Source organism: Nerophis ophidion, linkage group LG08, assembly GCF_033978795.1.
Source record: "Nerophis ophidion isolate RoL-2023_Sa linkage group LG08, RoL_Noph_v1.0, whole genome shotgun sequence".
Lineage (NCBI taxonomy): Eukaryota > Metazoa > Chordata > Actinopteri > Syngnathiformes > Syngnathidae > Nerophis > Nerophis ophidion.
In genome coordinates this window covers 32,153,853-32,172,826 of record NC_084618.1, presented here as the reverse complement: position 1 = coordinate 32,172,826, position 18,974 = coordinate 32,153,853, and positions in this window count along the sequence as shown.

Genomic DNA, 18,974 nt, shown 5'->3' with positions numbered 1-18,974 from the left:
TACTGGCCTCATATTGGTCACACTCAAAATGACAGTTTTTGAAACATAACTCCAAAAATACACATGCAAAATGTCTAATAATGCCTGAAGAAATGCATCTTCGAGAGTTTTCCTGAAAAAAAAGACATTTGGTAAGGTTTGCAAAAACAAAATTTGATTTGTTACTCAATTTGACAGTAATGTACTTAGAATCCTGAGATAATGCGAAAAAAGCAATAAAAATGTATTCAAACATAATTCTTAATCCCAACCTGCAAAATGTCTAAAAATGCCTGTGATATTGAATACATGTGCTTTTTACTAGATACAGTTGTTTTTCTATGGTTTGCAAATACAAAAATGAGGTTTTACTCAATATGACTGTATACTGTAACACTCAATATGACAGTTATTTAAACATAACTCCTACACGACACATGAAAAATGGCTAATAATGCATGAAATAATGCATCTTTGGGAGTTTTACTCGAAACATATGCTTTTTTAAATCTTGCAAATGCAAAAAGTCGTTTTTTACTCAATATGACTATAATAGTCTTAGAATCCTGAGATAATGCGAAAAAAGCAATAAAAATGTTTTCACACATAACTTCTAAACAACACATGCAAAATGGCTAATAATGCCTAGAGATATGTTTTTTGTTAGTTGTACTAGAAAAATGATCTTTTGTAAGGTTTGCAAAGACACAAGTTATTTTTTTTATTCAACATAACAGTGTAACTGTCATACTAAATATGAAAGGTTTATAATGATAACTCCAAAACCAAATATGACATTTGTCTTAAAAAGCCTTTAATATTGAATCTATGTGAGTTTTAGCAGAATCAGGTATTTTGGAAAGAATCACAAATACAAATATTAGATTTTACTGGCCTCATATTGGTCACACTCAAAATGACAGTTTTTGAAACATAACTCCAAAAATACACATGCAAAATGTCTAATAATGCCTGAAGAAATGCATCTTCGAGAGTTTTCCAGAAAAAAAACATTTGGTAAGGTTTGCAAAAACAAAATTTGATTCGTTACTCAATTTGACAGTAATGTACTTAGAATCCTGAGATAATGCGAAAAAAGCAATAAAAATGTATTCAAACATAATTCCTAATCCAAACCTGCAAAATGTCTAAAAATGCCTGTGATATTGAATACATGTGAGTTTTACTAGATACAGTTGTTTTTCTATGGTTTGCAAATACAAAAATTAGGTTTTACTCAATATGACTGTATACTGTAACACTCAATATGACAGTTATTTAAACATAACTCCTACACCACACATGAAAAATGGCTAATAATGCCTGAAATAATGCATCGTTGGGAGTTTTACTCGAAACATATGCTTTTTTAAATCTTGCAAATGCAAAAAGTAGTTTTTTACTCAATATGACTATAATAGTCTTAGAATCCTGAGATAATGCGAAAAAGGCAATAAAAATGTATTCAAACATAACTTCTAAACAACACATGCAAAATGGCTAATAATGCCTAGAGATATGTTTTTTTGTTAGTTGTACTAGAAAAATGATATTTTATAAGGTTTGCAAAGACACAAGTTAGTTTTTTCATTCAATATAACAGTGTAACTGTCATACTAAATATGAAAGGTTTATAATCATAACTCCAAAACCAAATATGACATTTGTCTTAAAAAGCCTTTAATATTGAATTTATGTAAGTTTTAGCACAATCAGGTATTTTGGAAAGAATCACAAATACAAATATTAGATTTTACTGGCCTCATATTGGTCACACTCAAAATGACAGTTTTTGAAACATAACTCCAAAAATACACATGCAAAATGTCTAATAATGCCTGAAGAAATGCATCTTCGAGAGTTTTCCTGAAAAAAAAGACATTTGGTAAGGTTTGCAAAAACAAAATTTGATTTGTTACTCAATTTGACAGTAATGTACTTAGAATCCTGAGATAATGCGAAAAAAGCAATAAAAATTTATTCAAACATAATTCTTAATCCAAACCTGCAAAATGTCTAAAAATGCCTGTGATATTGAATACATGTGATTTTTACTAGATACAGTTGTTTTTCTATGGTTTGCAAATACAAAAATGAGGTTTTACTCAATATGACTGTATACTGTAACACTCAATATGACAGTTATTTAAACATAACTCCTACACCACACATGAAAAATGGCTAATAATGCATGAAATAATGCATCTTTGGGAGTTTTACTCGAAACATATGCTTTTTTAAATCTTGCAAATGCAAAAAGTAGTTTTTTACTCAATATGACTATAATAGTCTTAGAATCCTGAGATAATGCGAAAAAAGCAATAAAAATGTATTCAAACATAATTCCTAATCCAAACCTGCAAAATGTCTAAAAAGGCCTGTGATATTGAATACATGTGAGTTTTACTAGATACAGTTGTTTTTCTATGGTTTGCAAATACAAAAATGAGGTTTTACTCAATATGACTGTATACTGTAACACTCAATATGACAGTTATTTAAACATAACTCCTACACCACACATGAAAAATGGCTAATAATGCATGAAATAATGCATCTTTGGGAGTTTTACTCGAAACATATGCTTTTTTAAATCTTGCAAATGCAAAAAGTAGTTGTTTACTCAATATGACTATAATAGTCTTAGAATCCTGAGATAATGCGAAAAAAGCAATAAAAATGTATTCAAACATAATTCCTAATCCAAACCTGCAAAATGTCTAAAAAGGCCTGTGATATTGAATACATGTGAGTTTTACTAGATACAGTTGTTTTTCTATGGTTTGCAAATACAAAAATGAGGTTTTACTCAATATGACTGTATACTGTAACACTCAATATGACAGTTATTTAAACATAACTCCTACACCACACATGAAAAATGGCTAATAATGCATGAAATAATGCATCTTTGGGAGTTTTACTCGAAACATATGCTTTTTTAAATCTTGCAAATGCAAAAAGTAGTTTTTTACTCAATATGACTATAATAGTCTTAGAATCCTGAGATAATGCGAAAAAAGCAATAAAAATGTATTCAAACATAACTTCTAAACAACACATGCAAAATGGCTAATAATGCCTAGAGATATGTTTTTTTGTTAGTTGTACTAGAAAAATGATCTTTTATAAGGTTTGCAAAGACACAAGTTAGTTTTTTTATTCAATATAACAATGTAACTGTCATACTAAATATGAAAGGTTTATAATCATAACTCCAAAACCAAATATGAAATTTGTCTTAAAAAGCCTTTAATATTGAATCTATGTGAGTTTTAGCAGAATCAGGTATTTTGGAAAGAATCACAAATACAAATATTAGATTTTACTGGCCTCATATTGGTCACACTCAAAATGACAGTTTTTGAAACATAACTCCAAAAATACACATGCAAAATGTCTAATAATGCCTGAAGAAATGCATCTTCGAGAGTTTTCCAGAAAAAAAACATTTGGTAAGGTTTGCAAAAACAAAATTTGATTCGTTACTCAATTTGACAGTAATGTACTTAGAATCCTGAGATAATGCGAAAAAAGCAATAAAAATGTATTCCAATATAATTCCTAATCCAAACGTGCAAAATGTCTAAAAATGCCTGTGATATTGAATACATGTGAGTTTTACTAGATACAGTTGTTTTTCTATGGTTTGCAAATACAAAAATGAGGTTTTACTCAATATGACTGTATACTGTAACACTCAATATGACAGTTATTTAAACATAACTCCTACACCACACATGAAGAATGGCTAATAATGCCTAAAATAATGCATCTTTGGGAGTTTTACTCGAAACATATGCTTTTTTAAATCTTGCAAATGCAAAAGTAGTTTTTTACTCAATATGACTATAATAGTCTTAGAATCCTGAGATAATGCGAAAAAAGCAATAAAAATGTATTCAAACATAATTCCTAATCCAAACGTGCAAAATGTCTAAAAAGGCCTGTGATATTGAATACATGTGAGTTTTACTAGATACAGTTGTTTTTCAATAGTTTGCAAATACAAAAATGAGGTTTTACTCAATATGACTGTATACTGTAACACTCAATATGACAGTTATTTAAACATAACTCCTATACCACACATGAAAAATGGCTAATAATGCCTGAAATAATGCATCTTTGGGAGTTTTACTCGAAACATATGCTTTTTTAAATCTTGCAAATGCAAAAAGTAGTTTTTTACTCAATATGACTATAATAGTCTTAGAATCCTGAGATAATGCGAAAAAAGCAATAAAGGTGTATTCACACATAACTTCTAAACAACACATGCAAAATGGCTAATAATGCCTAGAGATATGTTTTTTTGTTAGTTGTACTAGAAAAATGATCTTTTGTAAGGTTTGCAAAGACACAAGTTAATTTTTTTATTCAATATAACAGTGTAACTGTCATACTAAATATGAAAGGTTTATAATCATAACTCCAAAACCAAATATGACATGTGTCTTAAAAAGCCTTTAATATTTAATTTATGTAAGTTTTAGCACAATCAGGTATTTTGGAAAGAATCACAAATACAAATATTAGATTTTACTGGCCTCATATTGGTCACACTCAAAATGACAGTTTTTGAAACATAACTCCAAAAATACACATGCAAAATGTCTAATAATGCCTGAAGAAATGCATCTTCGAGAGTTTTCCTGAAAAAAAAGACATTTGGTAAGGTTTGCAAAAACAAAATTTGATTTGTTACTCAATTTGACAGTAATGTACTTAGAATCCTGAGATAATGCGAAAAAAGCAATAAAAATGTATTCAAACATAATTCTTAATCCCAACCTGCAAAATGTCTAAAAATGCCTGTGATATTGAATACATGTGATTTTTACTAGATACAGTTGTTTTTCTATGGTTTGCAAATACAAAAATGAGGTTTTACTCAATATGACTGTATACTGTAACACTCAATATGACAGTTATTTAAACATAACTCCTACACGACACATGAAAAATGGCTAATAATGCATGAAATAATGCATCTTTGGGAGTTTTACTCGAAACATATGCTTTTTTAAATCTTGCAAATGCAAAAAGTCGTTTTTTACTCAATATGACTATAATAGTCTTAGAATCCTGAGATAATGCGAAAAAAGCAATAAAAATGTATTCACACATAACTTCTAAACAACACATGCAAAATGGCTAATAATGCCTAGAGATATGTTTTTTGTTAGTTGTACTAGAAAAATGATCTTTTGTAAGGTTTGCAAAGACACAAGTTATTTTTTTTATTCAACATAACAGTGTAACTGTCATACTAAATATGAAAGGTTTATAATGATAACTCCAAAACCAAATATGACATTTGTCTTAAAAAGCCTTTAATATTGAATCTATGTGAGTTTTAGCAGAATCAGGTATTTTGGAAAGAATCACAAATACAAATATTAGATTTTACTGGCCTCATATTGGTCACACTCAAAATGACAGTTTTTGAAACATAACTCCAAAAATACACATGCAAAATGTCTAATAATGCCTGAAGAAATGCATCTTCGAGAGTTTTCCAGAAAAAAAACATTTGGTAAGGTTTGCAAAAACAAAATTTGATTCGTTACTCAATTTGACAGTAATGTACTTAGAATCCTGAGATAATGCGAAAAAAGCAATAAAAATGTATTCAAACATAATTCCTAATCCAAACGTGCAAAATGTCTAAAAAGGCCTGTGATATTGAATACATGTGAGTTTTACTAGATACAGTTGTTTTTCAATGGTTTGCAAATACAAAAATGAGGTTTTACTCAATATGACTGTATACTGTAACACTCAATATGACAGTTATTTAAACATAACTCCTATACCACACATGAAAAATGGCTAATAATGCCTGAAATAATGCATCTTTGGGAGTTTTACTCGAAACATATGCTTTTTTAAATCTTGCAAATGCAAAAAGTAGTTTTTTACTCAATATGACTATAATAGTCTTAGAATCCTGAGATATTGCGAAAAAAGCAATAAAGGTGTATTCACACATAACTTCTAAACAACACATGCAAAATGTCTAATAATGCCTAGAGATATGTTTTTTTGTTAGTTGTACTAGAAAAATGATCTTTTGTAAGGTTTGCAAAGACACAAGTTAATTGTTTTATTCAATATAACAGTGTAACTGTCATACTAAATATGAAAGGTTTATAATCATAACTCCAAAACCAAATATGACATTTGTCTTAAAAAGCCTTTAATATTTAATTTATGTAAGTTTTAGCACAATCAGGTATTTTGGAAAGAATCACAAATACAAATATTAGATTTTACTGGCCTCATATTGGTCACACTCAAAATGACAGTTTTTGAAACATAACTCCAAAAATACACATGCAAAATGTCTAATAATGCCTGAAGAAATGCATCTTCGAGAGTTTTCCTGAAAAAAAAGACATTTGGTAAGGTTTGCAAAAACAAAATTTGATTTGTTACTCAATTTGACAGTAATGTACTTAGAATCCTGAGATAATGCGAAAAAAGCAATAAAAATGTATTCAAACATAATTCTTAATCCCAACCTGCAAAATGTCTAAAAATGCCTGTGATATTGAATACATGTGATTTTTACTAGATACAGTTGTTTTTCTATGGTTTGCAAATACAAAAATGAGGTTTTACTCAATATGACTGTATACTGTAACAGTCAATATGACAGTTATTTAAACATAACTCCTACACCACACATGAAAAATGGCTAATAATGCATGAAATAATGCATCTTTGGGAGTTTTACTCGAAACATATGCTTTTTTAAATCTTGCAAATGCAAAACGTAGTTTTTTACTCAATATGACTATAGTAGTCTTAGAATCCTGAGATAATGCGAAAAAAGCAATACAAATGTATTCAAACATAACTTCTAAACAACACATGCAAAATGGCTGATAATGCCTAGAGATATGTTTTTTTGTTAGTTGTACTAGAAAAATGATCTTTTATAAGGTTTGCAAAGACACAAGTTAGTTTTTTTATTCAATATAAAAGTGTAACTGTCATACTAAATATGAAAGGTTTATAATCATAACTCCAAAACTAAATAAGAAATTTGTCTTGAAAAGCCTTTAATATTGAATCTATGTGAGTTTTAGCAGAATCAGGTATTTTGGAAAGAATCACAAATACAAATATTAGATTTTACCGGCCTCATATTGGTCACACTCAAAATGACAGTTTTTGAAACATAACTCCAAAAATACACATGCAAAATGTCTAATAATGCCTGAAGAAATGCATCTTCGAGAGTTTTCCTGAAAAAAAAGACATTTGGTAAGGTTTGCAAAAACAAAATTTGATTTGTTACTCAATTTGACAGTAATGTACTTAGAATCCTGAGATAATGCGAAAAAAGCAATAAAAATGTATTCAAACATAATTCTTAATCCCAACCTGCAAAATGTCTAAAAATGCCTGTGATATTGAATACATGTGAGTTTTACTAGATACAGTTGTTTTTCTATGGTTTGCAAATACAAAAATGAGGTTTTACTCAATATGACTGTATACTGTAACACTCAATATGACAGTTATTTAAACATAACTCCTACACCAGACATGAAAAATGGCTAATAATGCATGAAATAATGCATCTTTGGGAGTTTTACTCGAAACATATGCTTTTTTAAATCTTGCAAATGCAAAAAGTAGTTTTTTACTCAATATGACTATAATAGTCTTAGAATCCTGAGATAATGCGAAAAAAGCAATAAAAATGTATTCAAACATAATTCCTAATCCAAACCTGCAAAATGTCTAAAAAGGCCTGTGATATTGAATACATGTGAGTTTTACTAGATACAGTTGTTTTTCTATGGTTTGCAAATACAAAAATGAGGTTTTACTCAATATGACTGTATACTGTAACACTCAATATGACAGTTATTTAAACATAACTCCTACACCACACATGAAAAATGGCTAATAATGCATGAAATAATGCATCTTTGGGAGTTTTACTCGAAACATATGCTTTTTTAAATCTTGCAAATGCAAAAAGTAGTTTTTTACTCAATATGACTATAATAGTCTTAGAATCCTGAGATAATGCGAAAAAAGCAATAAAAATGTATTCAAACATAATTCCTAATCCAAACCTGCAAAATGTCTAAAAAGGCCTGTGATATTGAATACATGTGAGTTTTACTAGATACAGTTGTTTTTCTATGGTTTGCAAATACAAAAATTAGGTTTTACTCAATATGACTGTATACTGTAACACTCAATATGACAGTTATTTAAACATAACTCCTACACCACACATGAAAAATGGCTAATAATGCATAAAATAATGCATCTTTGGGAGTTTTACTCGAAACATATGCTTTTTTAAATCTTGCAAATGCAAAAAGTAGTTTTTTACTCAATATGACTATAATAGTCTTAGAATCCTGAGATAATGCGAAAAAAGCAATAAAAATGTATTCAAACATAACTTCTAAACAACACATGCAAAATGGCTAATAATGCCTAGAGATATGTTTTTTTGTTAGTTGTACTAGAAAAATGATCTTTTATAAGGTTTGCAAAGACACAAGTTAGTTTTTTTATTCAATATAACAGTGTAACTGTCATACTAAATATGAAAGGTTTATAATCATAACTCCAAAACCAAATATGAAATTTGTCTTAAAAAGCCTTTAATATTGAATCTATGTGAGTTTTAGCAAAATCAGGTATTTTGGAAAGAATCACAAATACAAATATTAGATTTTACTGGCCTCATATTGGTCACACTCAAAATGACAGTTTTTGAAACATAACTCCAAAAATACACATGCAAAATGTCTAATAATGCCTGAAGAAATGCATCTTCGAGAGTTTTCCAGAAAAAAACATTTGGTAAGGTTTGCAAAAACAAAATTTGATTTGTTACTCAATTTGACAGTAATGTACTTAGAATCCTGAGATAATGCAAAAAAGCAATAAAAATGTATTCAAACATAATTCCTAATCCAAACCTGCAAAATGTCTAAAAATGCCTGTGATATTGAATACATGTGAGTTTTACTAGATACAGTTGTTTTTCAATGGTTTGCAAATACAAAAATGAGGTTTTACTCCATATGACTGTATACTGTAACACTCAATATGACAGTTATTTAAACATAACTCCTACACCACACATGAAAAATGGCTAATAATGCCTGAAATAATGCATCTTTGGGAGTTTTACTCGAAACGTATGCTTTTTTAAATCTTGCTAATGCAAAAAGTCGTTTTTTACTCAATATGACTATAATAGTCTTAGAATCCTGAGATAATGCGAAAAAAGCAATAAAAATGTATTCACACATAACTTCTAAACAACACATGCAAAATGGCTAATAATGCCTAGAGATATGTTTCTTGTTAGTTGTACTAGAAAAATGATCTTTTGTAAGGTTTGCAAAGACACAAGTTATTTTTTTTATTCAACATAACAGTGTAACTGTCATACTAAATATGAAAGGTTTATAATGATAACTCCAAAACCAAATATGACATTTGTCTTAAAAAGCCTTTAATATTGAATTTATGTAAGTTTTAGCAGAATCAGGTATTTTGGAAAGAATCACAAATACAAATATTAGATTTTACTGGCCTCATATTGATCACACTCAAAATGACAGTTTTTGAAACATAACTCCAAAAATACACATGCAAAATGTCTAATAATGCCTGAAGAAATGCATCTTCGAGAGTTTTCCTGAAAAAAAAGACATTTGGTAAGGTTTGCAAAAACAAAATTTGATTTGTTACTCAATTTGACAGTAATGTACTTAGAATCCTGAGATAATGCGAAAAAAGCAATAAAAATGTATTCAAACATAATTCCTAATCCAAACCTGCAAAATGTCTAAAAATGCCTGTGATATTGAATACATGTGAGTTTTACTAGATACAGTTGTTTTTCTATGGTTTGCAAATACAAAAATTAGGTTTTACTCAATATGACTGTATACTGTAACACTCAATATGACAGTTATTTAAACATAACTCCTACACCACACATGAAAAATGGCTAATAATGCATGAAATAATGCATCTTTGGGAGTTTTACTCGAAACATATGCTTTTTTAAATCTTGCATATGCAAAAAGTAGTTTTTTACTCAATATGACTATAATAGTCTTAGAATCCTGAGATAATGCGAAAAAAGCAATAAAAATGTATTCAAACATAACTTCTAAACAACACATGCAAAATGGCTAATAATGCCTAGAGATATGTTTTTTTGTTAGTTGTACTAGAAAAATGATCTTTTATAAGGTTTGCAAAGACACAAGTTAGTTTTTTTATTCAATATAACAGTGTAACTGTCATACTAAATATGAAAGGTTTATAATCATAACTCCAAAACCAAATATGAAAGTTGTCTTAAAAAGCCTTTAATATTGAATCTATGTGAGTTTTAGCAGAATCAGGTATTTTGGAAAGAATCACAAATACAAATATTAGATTTTACTGGCCTCATATTGGTCACACTCAAAATGACAGTTTTTGAAACATAACTCCAAAAATACACATGCAAAATGTCTAATAATGCCTAAAGAAATGCATCTTCGAGAGTTTTCCTGAAAAAAAAAGACATTTGGTAAGGTTTGCAAAAACAAAATTTGATTTGTTACTCAATTTGACAGTAATGTACTTAGAATCCTGAGATAATGCGAAAAAAGCAATAAAAATGTATTCAAACATAATTCTTAATCCCAACCTGCAAAATGTCTAAAAATGCCTGTGATATTGAATACATGTGATTTTTACTAGATACAGTTGTTTTTCTATGGTTTGCAAATACAAAAATGAGGTTTTACTCAATATGACTGTATACTGTAACACTCAATATGACAGTTATTTAAACATAACTCCTACACCACACATGAAAAATGGCTAATAATGCATGAAATAATGCATCTTTGGGAGTTTTACTCGAAACATATGCTTTTTTAAATCTTGCAAATGCAAAAAGTAGTTTTTTACTCAATATGACTATAATAGTCTTAGAATCCTGAGATAAGGCGAAAAAAGCAATAAAAATGTATTCAAACATAACTTCTAAACAACACATGCAAAATGGCTAATAATGCCTAGAGATATGTTTTTTTGTTAGTTGTACTAGAAAAATGATCTTTTATAAGGTTTGCAAAGACACAAGTTAGTTTTTTTATTCAATATAACAGTGTAACTGTCATACTAAATATGAAAGGTTTATAATCATAACTCCAAAACTAAATATGAAATTTGTCTTGAAAAGCCTTTAATATTGAATCTATGTGAGTTTTAGCAGAATCAGGTATTTTGGAAAGAATCACAAATACAAATATTAGATTTTACTGGCCTCATATTGGTCACACTCAAAATGACAGTTTTTGAAACATAACTCCAAAAATACACATGCAAAATGTCTAATAATTCCTGAAGAAATGCATCTTCGAGAGTTTTCCAGAAAAAAAACATTTGGTAAGGTTTGCAAAAACAAAATTTGATTCGTTACTCAATTTGACAGTAATGTACTTAGAATCCTGAGATAATGCGAAAAAAGCAATAAAAATGTATTCAAACATAATTCCTAATCCAAAAAAATGTCTAAAAATGCCTGTGATATTGAATACATGTGAGTTTTACTAGATACAGTTGTTTTTCTATGGTTTGCAAATACAAAAATTAGGTTTTACTCAATATGACTGTATACTGTAACACTCAATATGACAGTTATTTAAACATAACTCCTACACCACACATGAAAAATGGCTAATAATGCCTGAAATAATGCATCTTTGGGAGTTTTACTCGAAACATATGCTTTTTTAAATCTTGCAAATGCAAAAAGTAGTTTTTTACTCAATATGACTATAATAGTCTTAGAATCCTGAGATAATGCGAAAAAAGCAATAAAAATGTATTCAAACATAACTTCTAAACAACACATGCAAAATGGCTAATAATGCCTAGAGATATGTTTTTTGTTAGTTGTACTAGAAAAATGATCTTTTATAAGGTTTGCAAAGACACAAGTTAGTTTTTTTATTCAATATAACAGTGTAACTGTCATACTAAATATGAAAGGTTTATAATCATAACTCCAAAACCAAATATGAAATTTGTCTTAAAAAGCCTTTAATATTGAATCTATGTGAGTTTTAGCAGAATCAGGTATTTTGGAAAGAATCACAAATACAAATATTAGATTTTACTGGCCTCATATTGGTCACACTCAAAATGACAGTTTTTGAAACATAACTCCAAAAATACACATGCAAAATGTCTAATAATGCCTGAAGAAATGCATCTTCGAGAGTTTTCCAGAAAAAAAACATTTGGTAAGGTTTGCAAAAACAAAATTTGATTCGTTACTCAATTTGACAGTAATGTACTTAGAATCCTGAGATAATGCAAAAAAAGCAATAAAAATGTATTCAAACATAATTCCTAATCCAAATGTGCAAAATGTCTAAAAAGGCCTGTGATATTGAATACATGTGAGTTTTACTAGATACAGTTGTTTTTCTATGGTTTGCAAATACAAAAATTAGGTTTTACTCAATATGACTGTATACTGTAACACTCAATATGACAGTTATTTAAACATAACTCCTACACCACACATGAAAAATGGCTAATAATGCATGAAATAATGCATCTTTGGGAGTTTTACTCGAAACATAAGCTTTTTTGGCATGTGTATTTTTGGAGTTATATTTCAAAAACTGTCATTTTGAGTGTGACCAATATGAGGCCAGTAAAATGTAATATTTGTATTTGTGATTCTTTCCAAAATACCTGATTCTGCTAAAACTCACATAGATTCAATATTAAAGGCTTTTTAAGACAAATTTTATATTTGATTTTGGAGTTATGATTATAAACCTTTCATATTTAGTATGACAGTTACACTGTTATATTGAATAAAAAAATTAACTTGTGTCTTTGCAAACCTTACAAAAGATCATTTTTCTAGTACAACTAACAAAAAAACATATCTCTAGGCATTATTAGCCATTTTGCATGTGTATTTTTGGAGTTATGTTTCAAAAACTGTCATTTTGAGTGTGACCAATATGAGGCCAGTAAAATCTAATATTTGTATTTGTGATTCTTTCCAAAATACCTGATTCTGCTAAAAACTCACATAGATTCAATATTAAAGGCTTTTTAAGACAAATTTCATATTTGTGTTTTGGAGTTATGATTATAAACCTTTCATATTTAGTATGACAGTTACACTGTTATATTGAATAAAAAACTAACTTGTGTCTTTGCAAACCTTATAAAAGATAATTTTTCTAGTACAACTAACAAAAAAACATATCTCTAGGATTTATTAGACATTTTGCATGTGTTGTTTAGAAGTTATGTTTGAATACATTTTTATTGCTTTTTTCGCATTATCTCAGGATTCTAAGACTATTATAGTCATATTGAGTAAAAAACTACTTTTTGCATTTGCAAGATTTAAAAAAGCATATGTTTCGAGTAAAACTCCCAAAGATGCATTATTTCAGGCATTATTAGCCATTTTTCATGTGTGGTGTAGGAGTTATGTTTAAATAACTGTCATATTGAGTGTTACCAGTATACAGTCATATTGAGTAAAACCTAATTTTTGTATTTGCAAACCATAGAAAAACAACTGTATCTAGTAAAACTCACATGTATTCAATATCACAGGCATTTTTAGACATTTTGCACGTTTGGATTAGGAATTATGTTGGAATACATTTTTATTGCTTTTCTCGCATTATCTCAGGATTCTAAGTACATTACTGTCAAATTGAGTAACAAATCACATTTTTTTTTTGCAAACCTTACCAAATGTTTTTTTTTTCAGGAAAACTCTCGAAGATGCATTTCTTCAGGAATTATTAGACATTTTGCATATGTATTTTTGGAGTTATGTTTCAAAAACTGTCATTTTGAGTGTGACCAATATGAGGCCAGTAAAATCTAATATTTGTATTTGTGATTCCTTCCAAAATACCTGATTCTGCTAAAACTTACATAAATTCAATATTAAAGGCTTTTTAAGACAAATTTCATATTTGGCTTTGGAGTTATGATTATAAACCTTTCATATTTAGTATGACTGTTACACTGTTATATTGAATAAAAAAAACTAACTTGTGTCTTTGCAAACCTTACAAAAGATCATTTTTCTAGTACAACTAACAAAAAAACATATCTCTAGCTATATTAGCCTTTTTGCATGTGTTGTTTAGAAGTTATGTGTGAATACATTGTTATTGCTTTTTTCGCATTATCTCAGGATTCTAAGACTATTATAGTCATATTGAGTAAAAAACTACTTTTTGCATTTGCAAGATTTAAAAAAGCTTATTGTTTCGAGTAAAACTCCCAAAGATGCATTATTTCAGGCATTAGTAGCCATTTTTCATGTGTGGTGTAGGAGTTATGTTTAAATAACTGTCATATTGAGTGTTACAGTATACAGTCATATTGAGTAAAACCTCATTTTTGTATTTGCAAACCATTGAAAAACAACTGTATCTAGTAAAACTCACATGTATTCAATATCACAGCATTTTTAGACATTTTGCACGTTTGGATTAGGAATTATGTTTGAATACATTTTTATTGCTTTTTTCGCATTATCTCAGGATTCTAAGTACATTACTGTCAAATTGAGTAACAAATCAAATTTTGTTTTTGCAAACCTTACCAAATGTTTTTTTCAGGAAAACTCTCGAAGATGCATTTCTTAAGGCATCATTAGACATTTTGCATGTGTATTTTTGGAGTTATGCTTCAAAAACTGTCATTTTGAGTGTGACCAATATGAGGCCAGTAAAATCTAATATTTGTATTTGTGATTCTTTCCAAAATACCTGATTCTGGTAAAACTTACATAAATTCAATATTAAAGGCTCTTAAAGACAAATTTCATATTTGGTTTTGGAGTTATGATTTTAAACCTTTCATATTTAGTATGACAGTTACACTGTTATATTGAATAAAAAAACTAACTTGTGTCTTTGCAAACCTTATAAAAGATCATTTTTCTAGTACAACTAACAAAAAAACATATCTCTAGCTATTATTAGCCACTTTGCATGTGTTTTTTAGAAGTTATGTTTGAATACATTTTTATTGCTTTTTTCGTATTATCTCAGGATTCTAAGACTATTATAGTCATATTGAGTAAAAAACTACTTTTTGCATTTGCAAGATTTAAAAAAGCATATGTTTCGAGTAAAACTCCCAAAGATGAATTATTTCAGGCATTATTAGCCATTTTTCATGTGTGGTGTAGGAGTTATGTTTAAATAACTGTCATAGTGAGTGTTACAGTATACAGTCATATTGAGTAAAACCTCATTTTTGTATTTGCAAACCATAGAAAAACAACTGTATCTAGTAAAACTCACATGTATTCAATATCACAGGCATTTTTAGACATTTTGCACGTTTTGGATTAGGAATTATGTTGGAATACATTTTTATTGCTTTTTTCGCATTATCTCAGGATTCTAAGTACATTACTGTCAAATTGAGTATCAATTCAAATTTTGTTTTTTGCAAACCTTACCAAATGTTTTTTTTTTTTCAGGAAAACTCTTGAAGATGCATTTTTTAAGGCATCATTAGACATTTTGCATGTGTATTTTTTGAGTTATGCTTCAAAAACTGTCATTTTGAGTGTGACCAATATGAGGCCAGTAAAATCTAATATTTGTATTTGTGATTCTTTCCAAAATACCTGATTCTGGTAAAACTTACATAAATTCAATATTAAAGGCTTTTTAAGACAAATTTCATATTTGGTTTTGGAGTTATGATTATAAACCTTTCATATTTAGTATGACAGTTACACTGTTATATTGAATAAAAAAACTAACTTGTGTCTTTGCAAACCTTACAAAAGATCATTTTTCTAGTACAACTAACAAAAAAACATATCTCTAGCTATTATTAGCCATTTTGCATGTGTTGTTTAGAAGTTATGTTTGAATACATTTTTATTGCTTTTTTCGCATTATCTCAGGATTGTAAGACTATTATAGTCATATTGAGTAAAAAACTACTTTTTGCATTTGCAAGATTTAAAAAAGCATATGTTTCGAGTAAAACTCCCAAAGATGCATTATTTCAGGCATTATTAGCCATTTTTCATGTGTGGTGTAGGAGTTATGTTTAAATAACTGTCATATTGAGTGTTACAGTATACAGTCATATTGAGTAAAACCTCATTTTTGTATTTGCAAACCATAGAAAAACAACTGTATCTAGTAAAACACACATGTATTCAATATCACAGGCATTTTTAGACATTTTGCACGTTTAGATTAGAGATTATGTTGGAATACATTTTTATTGCTTTTTTCGCATTATCTCAGGATTCTAAGTACATTACTGTCAAATTGAGTAACAAATCAAATTTTGTTTTGCAAACCTTACCAAATGTTTTTTTTCCAGGAAAACTCTCGAAGATGCATTTCTTCAGGAATTATTTGACATTTTGCATATGTATTTTTGGAGTTATGTTTTAAAAACTGTCATTTTGAGTGTGACCAATATGAGGCCAGTAAAATCTAATATTTGTTTTTGTGATTCTTTCCAAAATACCTGATTCTGCTAAAATTTACATAAATTAAATATTAAAGGCTTTTTAAGACAATTTCACAATGGGTTTTGGAGTTATGATTATAAACCTTTCATGTTTAGTATGAAAGTTACACTGTTATATTGAATAAAAAAACTAACTTGTGTCTTTGCAAACCTTACAAAAGATCATTTTTCGAGTACAACTAACAAAAAAAACATATCTCTAGGCATTATTAGCCATTTTGCATGTGTTGTTTAGAAGTTATGTTTGAATACATTTTTATTCTTTTTTTTGCATTATCTCAGGATTCTAAGTACATTACTGTCAAATTGAGTATCAAATCAAATTTTGTTTTTGCAAACCTTACCCAAATGTTTTTTTTCTGGAAAACTCTCGAAGATGCATTTTTTAAGGCATCATTAGACATTTTGCATGTGTATTTTTGGAGTTATGCTTCAAAAACTGTCATTTTGATGTGTGACCAATATGAGGCCAGTAAAATCTAATATTTGTATTTGTGATTCTTTCCAAAATACCTGATTCTGCTAAAACTTACATAAATTAATTATTAAAGGCTTTTTAAGACAAATTTCCACATTTGGTTTTGGAGTTATGATTATAAACCTTTCATATTTAGTATGAAAGTTACACTATTATATTGAATAAAAAAACTATCCTGTGTCTTTGCAAACCTTACAAAAGATCATTTTTATAGTACAACTAACAAAAAAACATATCTCTAGCTATATTAGCCTTTTTGCATGTGTTGTTTAGAAGTTATGTTTGAATACATTTTATTGCTTTTTTCGCATTATCTCAGGATTCTAAGACTAGTATAGTCATATTGAGTTAAAATACTACTTTTTGCATTTGCAAGATTTAAAAAAAGCATATGTTTCGAGTAAAACTCCCAAAGATGCATTATTTCAGGCATTATTAGCCATTTTTCATGTGTGGTGTAGGAGTTATGTTTCAAAAACTGTCATATTAAGTGTTACAGTATACAGTCATATTGAGTAAAACCTCATTTTTGTATTTGCAAACCATAGAAAAACAACTGTATCTAGTAAAACTCACATGTATTCAATATCACAGGCATTTTTAGACATTTTGCACGTTTGGATTAGGAATTATGTTGGAATACATTTTTATTGCTTTTTTTCGCATTATCTCGGGATTCTAAGTACATTACTGTCAAATTGAGTAACAAATCAATTTTTTTTTTTGCAAACCTTACCAAATGTATTTTTTTCAGGAAAACTCTCGAAGATGCATTTCTTCAGGCATTATTAGACATTTTGCATGTGTATTTTTTGGAGTTATGTTTCAAAAACTGTCATTTTGAGTGTGACCAATATGAGGCCAGTAAAATCTAATATTTGTATTTGTGATTCTTTCCAAAATACCTGATTTCTGCTAAAACTTACATAACTTCAATATTAAAGGCTTTTTAAGACAAATGTCATATTTGGTTTTGGAGTTATCATTATAAACCTTTCATATTTAGTATGACAGTTACACTGTTATATTGAATAAAAAAATTAACTTGTGTCTTTGCAAACCTTACAAAAGATCATTTTTCTAGTACAACTAACAAAAAAACATATCTCTAGGCATTATTAGCCATTTTGCATGTGTTGTTTAGAAGTTATGTGTGAATACATTGTTATTGCTTTTTTCGCATTATCTCAGGATTCTAAGACTATTATAGTCATATTGAGTAAAAAACTACTTTTTGCATTTGCAAGATTTAAAAAAGCTTATGTTTCGAGTAAAACTCCCAAAGATGCATTATTTCAGGCATTAGTAGCCATTTTTCATGTGTGGTGTAGGAGTTATGTTTAAATAACTGTCATATTGAGTGTTACAGTATACAGTCATATTGAGTAAAACCTCATTTTTGTATTTGCAAACCATTGAAAAACAACTGTATCTAGTAAAACTCACATGTATTCAATATCACAGGCATTTTTAGACATTTTGCACGTTTGGATTAGGAATTATGTTTGAATACATTTTTATTGCTTTTTTCGCATTATCTCAGGATTCTAAGTACATTACTGTCAAATTGAGTAACAAATCAAATTTTGTTTTTGCAAACCTTACCAAATGTTTTTTTCAGGAAAACTCTCGAAGATGCATTTCTTAAGGCATCATTAGACATTTTGCATGTGTATTTTTGGAGTTATGCTTCAAAAACTGTCATTTTGAGTGTGACCAATATGAGGCCAGTAAAATCTAATATTTGTATTTGTGATTCTTTCCAAAATACCTGATTCTGGTAAAACTTACATAAATTCAATATTAAAGGCTCTTAAAGACAAATTTCATATTTGGTTTTGGAGTTATGATTTTAAACCTTTCATATTTAGTATGACAGTTACATTGTTATATTGAATAAAAAAACTAACTTGTGTCTTTGCAAACCTTACAAAAGATCATTTTTCTA